The 16,833-nt window shown below is 45.6% G+C and overlaps 1 long non-coding RNA gene across 1 annotated transcript in view; it reads left to right on the plus strand.

Annotated features, from left to right (window-relative positions):
• Positions 1–5,918, plus strand: part of LOC133212425 (uncharacterized) — a 66,632-nt gene extending 60,714 nt beyond the window's left edge. The window contains exons 2-3 of the long non-coding RNA XR_009725468.1: positions 3,449–3,565; positions 5,548–5,918. This is a non-coding gene — a long non-coding RNA (uncharacterized LOC133212425). The remainder of the gene's footprint in view (positions 1–3,448; positions 3,566–5,547) is intronic.
• The last annotated feature ends 10,915 nt before the right edge of the window (positions 5,919–16,833 follow it).

A 16,833-nucleotide genomic window follows, 5' to 3' on the forward strand; every position in this document is an offset into this window, starting at 1 on the left:
AGCAAGGGCTGAACCAAGCTTTGCTTCACATTATTGAGCAAGACCAGCCGGTTTTGCATTTTTGGGTTGGTACATAGTTCCATTTGCCTATCTTCTTGCGCCGGCTGAAAAGCTGCCCAGCACTTGTTCTTCCAGACGGGCCTGGGGCTGTTTCCATTTGTGCCAAGAAAGCTGGGCTTTGACAATCAAAACAAACAACTTTGTCCTTCCATCCCATGTCCCTCCCATTTAAAAACGTGTCTCTCTTTTTTGTTCTGTAACTTGGCTTTGTTTTAAAAGGCGAAGTCCATTCTGCATCCCACCCACTTTAGCACTGTCCCTTTAAGATCGGATTTTGGCAGCACGTCCAGTGGCTGTGGCTCCTGTCCCAAGCAGATGGCTTTAGTTAGGCCAGATTCGGTGGCAGGTCTCTGGGATGCCGAATTTCAGCTCGTTCACTCCCTTCTTCTGTCATCAATAAAGCCATTGAGAGAATCTTTAATAAATAAACAAAAAAGCATTTTTCAACAGACAGTGGGATGGAAAATGACTCATAGGAACACAGGGTATAAAGTACACTCTAGTATTAGGTATTACATGTGTCAAGTTTCTGTTTGGGGTCCAAGAATGCTGTGGTTTTTCTCTAAGGATTATGCCATTGTGGAATAATGTCATTGTGGAGTATTTGGTCAAGATGAGCTGATTGAGTCTGGTGGTTACTTACAAATATATGTATTTCTGTATTTTTCAGCATTTGGAAAATCTGTGACAAGCAGTTTTGGGGCAATTATTGCCATCACTGTTTCCAGCCCTGCCAAATGCCATGAAAACTGCTGCAGTCATGCTTTCTCTCCTCGTTTCCTTTTCTTCATTCATGTAGGACCTGTGATTTTTTGCTTGGGATTGAGTGTAAACTGGGCAGGATTCTTTGCACTGGTTTAGATTTACCAAAGGACTGATCCAGCCCTGGAGAGAGGCTGGTAGGAGCACGCATGATATTAATGTGAATGAAGAGCAAAGTCCTTAAGGGATGGAGGAAACCACCAAGTTACAGACCCTCAGCAGTGCTAGTGGGCTTGGGTGGTGGTCACCAAAAAGGTAGTTGAGGATTAACCTTAATCTGCTAACCCTTGCTCCTTCTCTGTGAACATTAGTGAATGCAACAAGAAAAGGAACATTTCAAGTGGCACACACACTTGTTCTAGCAAGTCATCTGCAGAGTTAGGAAGATGCCTGGGGAGGGCTGATGCCCAGTTTCTCTTTCTTCGCATCCTGTGATCCTCGTTTTCAACACAGTAATCCCTAGAAATACTGTCATACATGGTTTTGGAAGGTCATGTAGGATGTCACACTTCCTTTCCATTACCCAAATGAGCCGATGATTAGAAAAGGAGAAAAATCTTTTACAGTTTGGTTTCCAACTCCTCTGCAGGAAAAAATTGTGCATTGTGATGATCCTAACTCTAGAAATCACAACTCTGTGACCGCTGTTATAGCTGTTGCCATCACTTGTACCTCCCCAGTCTGTGCCGTGTGGAGGTTTGACAGCTCAGGGTCAGACCCAGGCAGTTCCTACTTGAGCATCATTGGAGAGTAAAAAGAAAGTGTCAAAGGATGAACTCGAAGGAAAGGGCTTTCACTGTCAGCTCAACAAAATATTTATAGAGCACTACACACATGACAGCAGACAGGCTTTAAAAATGAGAAACACTTGACACAAAACGAGGCCATTTGGATACAGAAAGCCTCATTTTCTAATGAAAAAATAAGAAAGAAGCATGTATGCAAAGAGCCATTTCTAGTTTTGTCCATCTGTCACAATCCCTCTGGTTCACATCATTGCATTCTTTGTTGTCTGTTTTTGTCAGGTTTTGTTAGTAATGGACAGAGGGCATTGTGGGAGGGTGTAGGTGTATGCGTATCTCAGGGAAGAACACTGCCCTGCAGCCAAAATGGAAGCAGAGGTGGTCTGGCCCAAGATGGTTCTGTCTGGCAGCTTGTTTTAGGGTAAGGTTGGTGTATGGCTGCTGAAAATTACTCCTGAAGCATATTGGAGCCTGCCTAGAGCAGGTTACATAACTTTATTGTTCTTACCATTGCAACCTCTACCTACCTACTACCCACATAGTTGAGACACCTGCGTTAATACCACCTTAATGCAAACCATAATAAATATAAATACATAGAGTGTGTTTATAAACATTGTAATCGGGTTATCTATTATGGTAACACATAAATTAAATGCAGATTGGAAGAAAAAGAAGTGACAGGTCACCTTGGCTTCCAGTGTCTGAATGACATTCTGCCATTTCCAGGGTTAGGCAGCATCCAGGCAGTTCAGGAATAATATGGTCCAGGAGCCAGCATCAGCTGGGGAAAGCCGTTCTAGCTGAATCACATCATGGAGATGGCATGTGCCATTCCTGCGATGCAATTATTCTTCATAGGCTCATTGACCTGAAACTAAACTCCTGGTAAAGCTGAGATTTGAGGCAGCCTTCATTTGCCTGAGTCTGAAAAGGCAAGAGATGGGGCTGCAGGGGAAAGGGCAAACATGTGGGGGAAGCGGGCTTGCCATTCCCATGGATGTTTTTAGGGGATTAAGAGGGGAACGATCACGCTCCAGGCCTGTCTCAAAGTTTAGGAATTACCTGGAGGGCCACTGGAATCCGTCTTTGGATGACTGGAGATTTTTTCCTATCTGCAGTGACAGAAAGAGAGTCCAGAGGTCTGGAAACACCCCCTGAGCTGTCAGAAGAATGATGGTTGCTCTCTGCAGCTTGGTTGAAAGCTGACCCGTGGCAGGCAGCAGCAGGAGCTGGGGGCAGCTCAGCCCCTCTGCCCATTGCTGTGGGCAGGTCTGCCATGAGGGAGTCTGAGGACAAGGGGCACACTGCCACACAAGGGGCATCAAACTGGTCTCTGGTTGCTCCACCACTTGGGTTTGGAGAAGAGTGTGGAAGAGGAAGGAAGAAGGGGGAAAGTCCTGCCTTTCCCTGAGGTTCATTCTTGCCTTCTCTATCTCCTATAAATGCCCAGGTTTAGCACTAGGAAGTTGGGGTTGGAGAGGAGCAGTTTGGGTCCCCACCACTTAATCTCCCCAGGCCTGGAGGAACTGATTCTCCCAAGTTGTTGGCTGGTAACTGGAAAGACTGGAAGGTGTTTGGGAAAAGAACCAAAGGTTTGGGGCTTCAAGAGGCCCCAACGGGAGGAAGATAGGCAGCTTGATGGAAAGTCTTTCCCAGCCCCAAACCTGGAGGGCAGATATTAGCCCCACAGTCACAAGTGATGTTTGCTCTGCCTTTCAGCTTTCTGGTGTAAAATTTCCTAGGTTCTTTGCTTAATTGCTGTTTTCATTGCTAATTTCCCCAGGTAAAATGATCAGTGAGAAAATGGAGGAGCAATAACACAGACCTTTCTATTGGCTAACAGAAATCTCTTAATGTTGTTTTTCTTTTTCATCCCAAAGGTGCCTGGCAGCAGGTGAGGAGCTGGGGCTGGAGTGGGAAAGGCAGCACAGCTTAACACAGAAGTCGTCCCAGACATCACTGTTTGCCCACCGGAGCGTGGATCTGGCCAAGCAACAGTAAGGAAATAACCTCTTATTTCTTTCCTAGATTGGTAAATCGCCTAACACAGTGCAGAACATTTCCTGTGTCATGGTTTCATGTGTGGGCTTCACTTATGAGATGGCGGTTGCTTGAAGGCACTCAGTTCACTGAGAGCTGCCCTGAACACCTCTCTCTGCCCCAGATTCCTGAAGCTATGCAGGTTGCACCATCCCTTCCCAATCTATAAGTCTGCCCGGTCATTTGTTCTTATGACATGATGCTACTTACAGCATGAGCCTCAATTATACTGCACCTTCCAAAATATTTCCTCTGTAGAAACACTGATGTTCAGCCTGTGAAAGCCAGCACTTGAATCCTGCATTTGGGATCAGGGAGTACATCAGACAGCATGGAGATCTTGGCCATCAAGGTTGTCTGTGTCATGCTGTGCTTTGTTTCCGTGTTTCCTGGATGCTCCAGGAGAGCGCAGAGTTCAAGGTCTCACGTCCCTTTGTGTTTGGTGGCGGTAAGATGCTGTTGCAGCCCAAAATCTGACTTAATTTTTAATTATGCTTTATCTTTTCTGTGCAGCAGCACAGGCTGCAATGGCCAGGTTTCCAAACTTAGGACTTTATGGCAGTTCTCTCCTGCAGCAAAAACTAGGGAGGGGGAAAATCATTCGGGAAGCTCAACAACACTGAGCAGCCTTCTAGTAAGTGGTGCTCCTAAGCAGCCCCGCAATAACAAATGGGAAAGAGATACCCACAGCCTTTTAATGGAGGACCAGTGTGTGTGCCATGCAGCCCTCTTGTATTTGAGCAATAAGGTCTTGTGGGCAACCCTACAAACCCTCCCCCCCCCCCAAAACCAGTATGCAGGTGGGAACAGGGTAAAAAGAATATCATAAAAGAGAAGCACACTTCACTTTCCAGCTTCTAGGGAGTTGGAAATAATGTGGAAAAAGATGTTGTTAGTTAATACTGATGAATGATCCTCTGGCAGCCCCATTAATCAAAGCTAATCATCAGAATGTTTTGGGGAGAAAAGAATTGTGTGCACTGGTTTTGATTCCTGTATAGAATAAATGGCTTTATCTGTTTCTTCTCTGGAGTTTGACCAGCATCCTGTGGCCTGCTGTTTTCTTGACCATCTAATGACTCAGAATAATCAGGAGGGCCCAGCAGAGGTTTTGTTGGCATTAAGAGCTTGAGTTAATACTTATAAAAGCAGCTACAGGAGTCAGATGCACATCCCCATTGACTCTTGGGGTGATTTCAACCATGACTATTAGCTCTAATTTTGATTTATTAACTTTTGCTGAGTGTGTGCATTTGCAGTCCAGGTATCTCTTTGCTACAGACTGGTGATTCAGGGAGGATAATTTATTCCCTTGCATTTCCAAACAATCGCTCCACGAACAATCCTTTGTTGCTCCTCAGTAATTCTGCATCCATTCCCCCTAAACTCTGTGTTTCAAAGTGTAAAGGGCTGTGGCTTGTTCCTATCAGGAAAATTACTCTTCTACCTTCCCATTTTGCAAAGGTATTTTCTGTAGTGCAGGTGTGACAGAAAAGATCAGCTCAAGTGCTTTATTCAGCACATGTGCTGTTAAAACCAGTGAAACTCCCCATCCAGGAGACTGGAAAAGGATTGAAGGTCAAAGAGCGGACTCATTGGCTAGCTCTGATTTTATGGGTCCCACAAATTTCACGGACACCTCTGCATGCTGAAGACTGCCAGGTGAGCACTGCAAATAACAGCCACCACCATCAATCCCAGCTTGAGGGTCGCTAGGTGCAAACACAACTGGTTTCCAGGACGTCGGATTTATGTAAAGGCTGGAACATGGTGTGTGCTTTTTGCATGGATTTTCTTACAACGGGAAAACGAACGTGAAATTCATTAGCAAGGCCTGAACCCTGGATCATCTGTTTAAAAAATGCAGGCTTTTGCCAAGCTGATAGAAAGGAAAACCGGAGGAGCAGTATAAAACTTTATATCCCATTTTATACCGCAGAGCTGCAAATGGTTGACAAGGATGCTGAAGCCACTGGGCTTTGCAATTAGGGAAACTAATTGCAATAATGGGAGATGAAATGCAAGGTCAGCCAGCAGCCAAGGAACAGCTCGTGGCCATCGATGGTTATACCAACCACAGTCAACATTAAAACTTTTTATAGTGGTGTTGGGACTACGGTGCAGAAGAATAAGAAATCAGAGAAGGCAAATGCATATAAAGTGCCTTGGAAATCCCTCTGCCATTGCAATGTTACCTTCCTAACCGGCTCCTAACCCCTACCCATGTCCTCTGAAAGAGCCATTATGCACGTTATGTGTCAGCAAAGACCCGTATTTGTTTTTTTCTCTTTGTCTCAGTACTTCAAATAACTTTTTGCCATGCAATTCTTGATGTTTATTTTTTTCTCCCTAAGAGCTGATAGCTAAATATATCACCTATCTCAACACTTCAACTTTTGCTGTTTATTTAACGACATTCACTCACTTCAGTATGATTAAGTTCATCTGTGCCTGGGTGTTTTGGTTAGCATTAAATTCCCTTTATTTTGGGAAGCTCATTTCCACATCATGCTTTCTCCCAGTTGCCTTCCTGTAAATGAGGAGGGTGGGTTTTGATCTGGATCTGCCCTCCTCCCCATTCCTGTCTTGCAATTTTTCCTTCCTGGCTTGCGACCGGCTTTCCATCTCTGCGTCTATGGGTGTGAAAATCCAACCTGGAACAATACACTTTCTCCAGCAGAAACAAAACTGTCTGCTGCTGGGGAAGCCAACACTGCAGCGGGGAAGATGCTGAGACCTTCATCACATCACCTGCTTGGGATAGCCCCAAAATACAGCCCGTTGCAGAACGTCCTTGCTGCCACCATCAAGGGGTGGTGGTGGTAGTGGGACCCGTTGCATGTGCACCAAGGCAAGAGTGGACCCGTACATCAAGTCTGGTGACTCACAGCATTTGGGATTTGGGCATCAATGGAGTTTTTCCCCCCTTTACAGCGTGATGTCCAGTTGAGGCCCCGCAGCGGGCAGATGCAAAGCTGGGAGGGAGAATGGGCTCAGCCCTGCAACAGCAACTGAAACGCTCCACCTGGAGGTGAAAGCAAATTATAACGGGATTTGTATATCAGCCGCTGAACCAAGGAAGCCAGGGGTGGATATTCACTTTGCATCGACTGGAAACCGAGGTTGTTTTGAGGAAATAATCTGTGATTTAAAAGAAAAGCGATGTGGAAGTGCACTAAGCCATTCTAGGTGATGGAAAGGCAGTGCATGGAGGAGACGTTGCTGTGCTGGGGGGATCTCTCCCAGCATCTGCCTGCAGCCCTGCTGCCTCTGTCATGGTGAGATCTCTGTGACCAGGACAGAGGATTTGAATTAAGGGATCCCCCTCCTTTGGCACAGGTTTCTTTTGAGTTTGGTGGCTTAAGTTTTTTCACTCCTGCCCCTACATCTCCGAGCAAGCCTTTTTTCAGGGCGCTCAGCATCCGCCTCCTCGTCGTATTTTGTTAATTTTTGGTGTATATCTTAAATATTCCACTGAACTAATGTTCACCATTCAACCTGCCCTCAGTAGCCTGTGGTTTACAGAAACTGCATTTTTCAGTTATGAGCAATGTACTGAAATGAAGTCACCCACGCTAATTAGAACTACAATTCCAAGAGCTCAGGACCTTGGGGAAGGTTGGGACTACGTCTGAGGCAGCATCTATATGTTTCGGAATACCAGGTCCCTGTTAGCTGTGATGTACACTGAGTTGAACGAGCCAGTGATGTGACCCACCAAGCATTTTCACAGTTTCTGCAAACAAAAAACCCTCCACTGTCTCTGGAGATATTTTGCTCATAAATATTGCTCCAAGGGAAATTAGTGCTGAATATATGTGGAAAATAACCAAAAACTATAGTCATATATCTTGTGAGACTTACAGGAAATTAGCGCAAGTGAATTACCCTAAACAAAATTATCCTGCCACAGAGCATATGGGTTCCAAGGAGGAATTTGAAAATCATTTCAGGCTTTTTTTTCTTTGCAAAGCTAATGTATCTTGTAATTTTGTACAGCCCTATTGGAAATAGGAAAGAACCTGCCTTGTCCAATTACGAATTAGAAGTGGAGGAGCAACAGGGAGAAAGATTTCTATTTAAAAAATATATAATAATAAAGTGATTTTGTTCTCAAGCTCCATGAAATCTTGTTGAATTCTCTCCAACACAGCAATATTTGCTGGTACCAGGTAAATGCTGGTAGCTTATTGCCAAGACTTGACTTAAAATGCACTATGAGAGGTGAGGACTGAGGGAGGGCTGGGAGAGGTGCCATGGGCAATAGGCAGCATGGGGCATCTCCTGCAGAAACCAAGGACCCATTCTCTAAAACACAAGTAAAAGCACAGTGGCTATTTTAGTGTATTTAAGTATTTACTGCAGTCTCAGGAAGCAGGAAATTCCTACCACTATGGGGGAAGCACAAAGTTCTGTTGGATGAAGAGGGAGGATAAAAGATGCTAGGAAAACATACTTAATCCTGAAGGGGTTCAGCATCCTCTAGTTAGATGGCAATTTATCATTTGCAAGAGCACAGGGCAGTTTTGGTGCAGAGATACCTGATGGCTCAAAGCAAACGGGTCCAGCTGGTGGGTTTGGGGGTGTCAATTGCACTTCTGCCCAGCACTGTTGGAGGAAGATGCTTCTGCCCTGAGCTCCAGCCAGCCCTGGCTGCAGAGAGCCTGTGAGTGTCTCAAACGATGCTTTGGGTTATCGTAAAAATCGAGGAACTGGCTTCAGGCAGGCTCAGGCTTTCAAGTTTATTAGCTGTGTTTTCAAGCTGGGCTCCAATTCCTTCTGCTGGAGCGCAAGCCGCCTTATTTTCCTTGCCATCTCCTGCTGACTGTAATGAGCTGTTGGAGGGGAGGGAAGGAAAGGTCAAACTCCTTCAGCATCAGGTGCAAACAGGGATGCATGGAAAACAGATCCCTGTTATCGTAGCAACCGAAGCATCGCCCTTGGCAGGCTGGAGAGCACTGATGCAGACAGGGCGGGTTGCTGCGGCAATGGCAAGGCTTGGGTGGCCAGGGCACGTTGCAGCCGCCTTCCCCCAGTGCGTGGTGGGGTCCAGGTCTTCCAGCAGCTCATATCTTGATCTCCAGTATAGGGAAGCCTTTTAGTGCTGAAATTGTTTGCTTTTCACTTTTCACTGTGGAAACTAAAAGACAGAGATTCCAGCACACTCATGATGCTTTGCTTTGGGAGAGGTGAGATGCAGGGAGCAGACACCAGGAGATTGAATGCATTTATGTTTGCTGAAATCCAAGTCTGCCCACCCAGAAAGTATGATAGGGCAGCTCTGGCCATGTTCTAAGGCTTGTTCTAGCAAGAGAAGTTGCCAACACAAGATCAAGTCAATCGGGAATACTGGATAATAATGACCACAGGATTTATGATCTGGAAGGGAAAATATGCTCTTTCTTTTAAAAGCAGCCCACTTGCCCTTGGTTGGTGCTCAGGGTGAAGGACCTATACATCCCCTTTTGTATTGTGGTGTTGGTTCTTCTCCAATTGCTGTTTCTCAATGAGGTTTGCTGTGGACACCTTGGTCCTTGAGTCAGCAGAACAAGCTGTTTCAAAAGGTTCACATGCTGCAAGTAAGCTCAAGCACTCTTCTTTACCTCTTTACTACGGCTTTTTCTCTCCTAGAAACAGAGCAATGGAAAACCACAGATGCAGGCTGGAAAATGCACTCAGGTTTTCTCAGAATCCAGACAGTAAGCTGCTGATAAGGGAGGAAGACTTTAAAACTTCAAATACGCATTAAGCGAGAACCATCTCTGCTCCACACGGGCCCCTTCCCTTCCCTGGGCCCAGTTCCCAGCACGCTCCGTGTTGTTCCCTGTTCCTGGATGGGAAACAGCATTTTAAAAAGTTGATGCTTGTGATTTTCTGCCTGGGATTTGCCATATGCTGCTGGACACTCATTCCCAAGCTCTTCTATCGAAAAGCCTAACATTGTGACGATGGGGAGAGCACTGGTGGTCTCCAAGCTCCCCACCCAAGCAGGGAGGAGATGCAGGTCCTCACTGCAAGGCTGGGTTGTGGCTGCTTTAGCTCTCTGCTAACACTCTTTGCTGAAGTGGCAGACATCAATCAACAGTCCATTTAAATTAAGTTTATTTTAAGCCTACAAGGAGCACTGTCCATGAATTCTGCAAGTCGGCAGAGCAGCATTATGATAATAATAGCGTTGTATTAGAGCCTGTCTTGGTTGCTGGCAAATTCTGGCTGGAAAAAGGGTGCCCATGAAGTGCTGTTCAAACCACCTCAAATTCCAGCATTTGTAGCTGTTGCTTTGCACAGGGGTCCCTGGTGTGGCTCTCCTCTACCTGGGAGCCCTCATCCTCCCATCCCAGGCAACTCAGTGCTGGTGACAGCCAGTGATGATGCTGGGGCCCACTGCCTTCAAACCCAGCTTGGCTGGTGAGGGGAAAGTGCTCCAGTCCTCATCACAGTGCTTGCTGTCTAGTGAGATCTGTCAGCTCCACTGTCACAGGTACTGGTGATGACGGGTGAGACAGCAGCTCCTCCTAACTGATGGGTTATTTTTTCTCCCCATGCGGTTCAATGGGAGGCCAATGCACTTGAGGGGCTTTTTCTTTTCTTTTCTTGCTGTCACAGTGGGGAGTTTTCTGGCTCAGCCTGTCTTTGCCCCTGAGTGGTAACTCCTGAGCAGATGAAGCGTGGATTCACCTGCCTTACCTTAGGCATCTAAAGCTCAGGCACCTAAGCCTGTGCTAATCACTCCCTTAATAGCCATAGAAAGGCACCTGGCATGTTATAAAACAGGTGTCTATGGGAGTTGCATCAGCAGCCTGCTGATGTTTTATGCTTCCAAGTCCTCATCCTCTGCCTCAAATTGCCCCGGAGCACATCTTCAGCTTTGCTCTGCCATAGCTGCCAAGCTAATGCTTGGCAGAGATTTTAACACAGCCCATACTGAACCCCACTCTGAGGGTGGTGCCTCCTCTTCACACTGGCCAAGGTAAAGGCATTGCAGCTCCATGGGGCAGGAGGAGAAAGTTGTAGCTCAGTGCAAATGGGCATTTAGACTGAACCCAGGTGAGCCATGCACCTTGAGACCCTGTGATAGGAGATCTCAAAGGTCACCATGAGAAAGCCATGTATCCCAGTTTCCACGTGTTTGCTTTTATAGGTGTATCACCTCCTTTAGAAGCAGAGGCCAAAGGGTTGCATACACTCTGGCACCTTTTAAAAAGAGACCTTTGCATAACCTGAATCCTTCTAAGCGGTAACGGGTGTTTTCCTGATGTGCAACAGCTGTCCAGAAAGCACGCAGAGCTGCTTTAAAACACCCAGATGCCTGTGTTGGTTTATGGAAGCCCTGCTGCAACACTGTCAGGCTCCCGGTTAAGCTCCCAGTCACTCTGAATCAGCTGCTGAAAGCCAGCAGAGGCTTCTGTGTCGTTGCCGGTCGGGATCTCTGGGGCAGAATTGATTGCATCAGCATCCTCACAGGGACATTGTGTTCAGCAGCAGCGTGGTTGAGCTCTGATCTCTTATATGATAGATGAGATGACACGTCATGCCACTCTTCTGCTCCTCCCAGGATATACTGCCTTCTCCTCACAGCCCGTCCTCTCTTGCAATGCCAATGCTCAACCTCAGCTGATGCACTACAGCCATCCTTCTCCCCCATCAGACCCTAGCGGGGTTGTTGTGTGTGTGCACATGATGAACCCAGCACACCCCAGCTGTGATCTATGTGTGCTGAACCAAAGGGTGGTTGGGTTATAAAATAAGGCTCTCTAGACCAACCCAGGACACATCCCTTCTCAGGGACCTCATGTGGACAAGGAGTTCTCTGGCGCCAAAATGCAACGGTTGGATATGAAAAAGCTTTTGGCTTCAATAGCATTATTTGACTGCTTGATTGGGTGTGGGATGGACTATTATTCCCCCCTCCAGTCTTCTCCCCTCTTCCCTAAAGAAAACCCTCTCCCAAACAAAGATCTTTGTTATGTCTCATTGTCTTCTCTGGCACTTGGAAAAGCAAGTTTTTCCCATCTAATCTTTTTGGCATCTGTTCACGCTCTCCAGGACTTTGTTGGTTTTGCACTGATTCTTGCTCTGAGACTTGACTTCAGGACCATGGGAAAGCCTTTATGGCTGTGATGGGGTAGCGATATGTCTGAGCAGAGACATTGCTCACCCTGCAGACCCCAGGCTGTGTGAGGACCACATAGGCGGTGAAGCCCATGTTATCACCTATGGTGGGCTGTACCATGCAATGGTCTGCCGAGAGCCTAGGGAGGAAGAGGGAGGGAAGCCAAGGCATTTTGTTTCTGTTTTTATTCTTCAGACACACCAATCCATACTTCGGCATAATACATGGCCATGAGTCACGCATGTCCTTTTCAGGGAGAAGTTAGAGGCAAAATCCAGCAATTCTGGGCTGGAGCTTAGTTGTATCTATGAAGGATACTATCTGACATAGTTTTTGGCATTAGCAGATGATGCAGGAGACCCCTGTCAACCGTGCACAAAACATCTCCAGCCTAGGAGCTGTAATGGGTAAAAAATATCCCAAGACAGAGCTGCAGTTGTGAGCCAGGAGTTGTGTGGGTGACATTTTATGTGGCTGCAAGGAGACGACACAGCCTCTCCTTCAGGAGAGGTTGAACTGGGCAAAATACCCTGCTCCTTGCAGCCTTTCTTTCCAGCCAGAAATCCTTTCCTTAAGGTAGGAGGTCCCACAAACAGCAATACCCATGTAGAGAGTGAAGAGTGATGCTTAATGCTCGCTCCTGGCCAATGGTGTCTGCAGGGCTGCGAAATGTTCATGGTCATCCCCACACAAACCTTGACAAAATTAGTGTTTCTACTTGACTCTGCCAGTTCACTGTTGAGATTATTACCAATCTGGTATATTTTTTAAAGCAAATGAGGTTTCAAAACGCCTGTTGATAAGATCTTTCTTGCCCTCAGTGGAGTCATTAATTCAATATGCTGAAATACCATTTTAATTAGTTTGCACGACGGTCCCAAGAGCAATGAAATAATGCTCTTTATTGTGTATGTAGTGTGCTGTATGTAATCCTGTTCTTTATCTCTTGTCTTCTGTCTCACTGGCAAATATTAGTGCATCCTGTCTCCCAGTCATATCCTTGTGCGAGCATGCCAGCAATCTAAAGTTAAATACTCGACATTACATTAAAACAACATTGTAGTTATTACTTGACTGCCAGAGAAATCACAGTTAAAGGCTGCCTTTGATCAATTGCTTATGTTGTAGCCAGGTATTATGATGACCCTCAAAACTGTGCTTAGTATTACTTATCCTTAGCCTCCATATTCCTCCTCTCAGCTCTCCCAGATGTAGGACCAACAGTTGTGTTGTAGTAGGACCAACAGTTGTGTTGTAGTAAGACCAAGCATTGCCCAAAGAGAGCAGAGCCTTTCTATGAGCATCTGGTCTGTGACAGACTCAGCTCCCAGAATGGAAAGGGATTTAGGGATTCACCCAAGGTCACTCCTGTGCTCTGCAGTGAGCACAGAGTCTGTACAGTGTGATTGAAGCACGTACTGTCACAGTGCCAGCCTTGCCTTGGAGGAGACTAGCAATTCCAAAGAAACCCCAGCATTCTATTTTAGCTAACCCAAGAAACACATAGTGTAGACAAAATAATAAATGCCCAAGTATGTTTTCCTGCCTCTCTTTCTTTAATGTCTCGTGAAAGATCTTTGAACACAAGTCCAAGCCCTCTAAATAATCCCATATCCTCTCTCTTCCTGCTTTGATGCACCTGAGCTCTCCTCCAGCACACAGAGCCCTTCTTGCTTTTGGGGCTGGTTTCCAAAAACAACTGCTGAGAGATCTTCTTTTTCACAGTCTTCCTGTCCTTTTCCAGATGATTCTTGCTCAGCTTCAATACATGATCCAGGCACCTCACAAGGTCTGTTGCTTTGTTATTTCAGTGCTGGAATTCGGACTTAAAAAATGGCTTGCCTAAACAATACCTGTGTTTCTGGCCCCTGAGCTTCCAGAGGCTCATCAGTGGAAAAGGGCAATGGGAAAAACAGATAAGCTCCACATTCAAGATGTTTTCAGTCATAAAGCAGACATAAAATGTCCTCAGTTACTAAACAGAATTCACAGGCAGTATATAGGCTCCCCAAAACATCACAAGGTCATCTCATTTCTTATAACCTAATCACATATTTTGTGCAGTATGGTAAGAAGCCTGACAATTTCTTGTACAAAAACAAAGACAGAAGAAAAATCGTTAAACTTAAAAATCAGTTGAGGGTTGAAAACCAATCTCATCTTTTCCTCATTTGTGGTTGTATTCCATTTGTAGCCAGAGACTTTTCCTACTCGCCCACTGCAGATGGAAAGGTCCTGGCTGAGGTGAGAGACTTGCCTTCAAGTCTTGTAGGCTTGTGTGCTCTTCCTACATATTGTAGAAAAGCCTTGATATTTGTATTGCCTCTGAAATACCCTCAAATCAGGGAGGAGCAAAGGCCAGTCCAGTTTTCTGTCTGTTGAAATGTAACAAACCCTTAATGTCTGGTCGAACATGCCAGTTTCTTTCTCATAGTGTAATTTGCAAACCACAAGGAGGCTGGTTGTACAGAAGAAATACAGTCCATCGGATAATGTCCCCTAAGTTCAAAAAATGGAAGCCTCTGACTCCATTGCAGAGAAGAAGAGGAAGGACCAGACCACAGTAGTGTGAAGGATGCATACTACAGCATATAAGTTGACCCCTGTGGGACCCACTTACAAGGATCAGGTGCCTCAGCTGTTGAATTCGCAAGCCCCAGGGTTTGCCTAGAGAGATCCACTTGTTCCAGTGCAACCTTGCACAGCATGCTGTGGGTGCTGAACCAGCACATGAGCTTTGCTTCTGAGCATCACATGGTGGAGGCTCATCCCATTCGGGTGACAAGATTTATCTGCAGGCAAGCCCTTGTCCTAATAGCAGCAATGTGCCTTACATTAAGGCTGAAATGTAGATTAGTTGTTTTCATCCTCCCTCAAACCAGTACAGATGGTTTTGCTTTATGTTCCAATTGTCTGGAAAGGGCGTGCATGCCCGTCTCCGGGGCAGCAGAGGACGCAGATGCCGAGCAGCCAGACTCTATACTGGATGGGAAGACGCAAGGCAGGTTGGAAGAGAAATGCATCCCAGCATGTGGTACACTCAATTTGGAGTGACCTCAGGGAAGGAGCTCCTCCTGACTGCTGTCTGCTCTCCAGAGGAATTTATCTGAGCAGGTTTTGTCTCAGCATCCTCAGGGTAACACTGCTCATCCCTTTATATCTTCCCCTGAGGTTTTTCCTGCTTTTTTCCCTCCTGCACACAGGACTTTTGTGGCTTTAATTTGTTGTGTATATGAAAATAAGTTGTGTAGGGAGAGCCACAGACTGAGGACACCTTTTTTTAGTAATACCTGATATCTTTTAAGGCATTACCTGCAAACTGGGGCAGACAGGTATTTTATTGCCTACCTGCGAAATGATCATGGTTGTTAGCTTTACCATGTGCTGTAAAAATGAATAGTGGAATTTAACCCAATTGTGATAATACAGAGCGGCAGAGAAATCCAGTTATGTAATGGGGCCTGTTCCTAACCAGGGAGAGAGAACCCTCTGAAATGTTATTTTTCCAGTAGGATGGCTGCTTTCTAATTAAGTTTATTAAGTAATATCAAAAGCATATGGAAGTGGAAATGCCATTGGTTCATCATGAAGCGATTAAGTTTGTTAGAAAGTGAAGAGCACAGACAGACATTTTTCATAGCTAGTGCTGAAAAGATAATATCTACCCCAGCTTATCTGCACATCTATCAAGTGCCTGGCTTCAGCCAGCCCATTTGCTTGGCTTATACCTTCAAAGCCTTTCTGCCATTATCCTAGGGATTATTTTTCTGCCAAAATGAGAGGTAATCACAATATTCTCTTGACTGAATCTGGGAAGTTATTAGGAATTTGCCTGTGAGTGTTACATTTTTATACTCTATTATCCTATGCTTTAAGGATTTTGGTGCTTGAACAGTTTTGTTCATCTCAAAACTAATCCAGGTATAGTACCTGCTCTAATCTAAATAGTGCTTCTTATTTGAAACCCTTTTCTTCTTTCTGCTTAATCGGTCTTTGATGCCAGTTCTCATTATGAGTTTTAACTCTGGTTTTCCATTACGCACCTGAAACTGTGCTTATCTTTAAGCAGGTGACTGCTCATTCCAGCAGCATCAGCCACAATGGGAGCCAGCAGCCCCTGGACATGGCAATTTCCCATGTAAGAGCTGGGTTCTGGGACTAGTGCAGATGGGGGTTCCTCTAACCCCAGCTACCCAAGAATTGCACTGACTTTTTGGTATCTCAGCTGCCTGGTGCACAGTGAGAGCTCTCAGTGAAACATCTCACCTTTCTGTCATACCACAGCCTTCTGCTCCACTAAAATATGTACCTTTTACACGCTTTTTCCCAGCAAATTTCTCTGATCAGCACCTGAGCATGTTCAAAAGGTTCTTCTAGGTGTGGTGGCTGCAGAGAATTTCCATAGTCCCAGGAGATCTGGAGCTCAGATCTTATTCTTTTAGGTGGCCAAAGCCAGAACAATATAAACAAAACAGCACCTAATTATTTCTGGCCCAAGCAAGCTTTGCTTATTATGCATTAATGAGCTGTTTCCACACAGCTAATTTAAGGAGGAAGAAGCGTGTGCCAAAAGGGGAAGTGTAGGAACTTGCTTGCTGTACTGTGATTAAGGGTGTTGTACAATTAAACCAGAGCAGCTACTAATTGCAGCTGTCTTAACGAGATATCCATACTCGCCGCAGCCTGTGCTGCTCACGGTTCTTCCCCTCCTTCCACACCATCAGGTTATTTGCTTTAATCATTCTTGTGGCTCCATTTATTTGCTATCTGATGACAGACAGCAAATAAATATAAACCTTTTAATCTAAAGGACCACATCGCATCTCCCAGCAGCAGAGGAGGAGGTTTGCAAAGGGCTGAGGGCTCACGAGGGATGGGGTCACAGTGCAGAAGTGAGTATCTGTCTTTGCAATCAGGCTCTGGGTTCCTTTGTTTGCTATAAGCAATGTCTTATGGTCCAGAAGACTCTCGTTTCACCGGTGCCATTTGTCTTAATTGCTTCGTATTTCCATATCTCTGCATTGCTGGAAATGAGTGTGTCTCATCCAGAGCTTTCCTGCCTCTCAACATCTTTTGAGGGATGCTTCTGCCTTTTCTTTCACAGAGTACCCA

Source organism: Neopsephotus bourkii, unplaced genomic scaffold, assembly GCF_033783945.1.
Source record: "Neopsephotus bourkii isolate Nb327-2 ecotype Australia unplaced genomic scaffold, CSIRO-AGI_Nbou_v1 NB_695, whole genome shotgun sequence".
NCBI lineage: Eukaryota > Metazoa > Chordata > Aves > Psittaciformes > Psittacidae > Neopsephotus > Neopsephotus bourkii.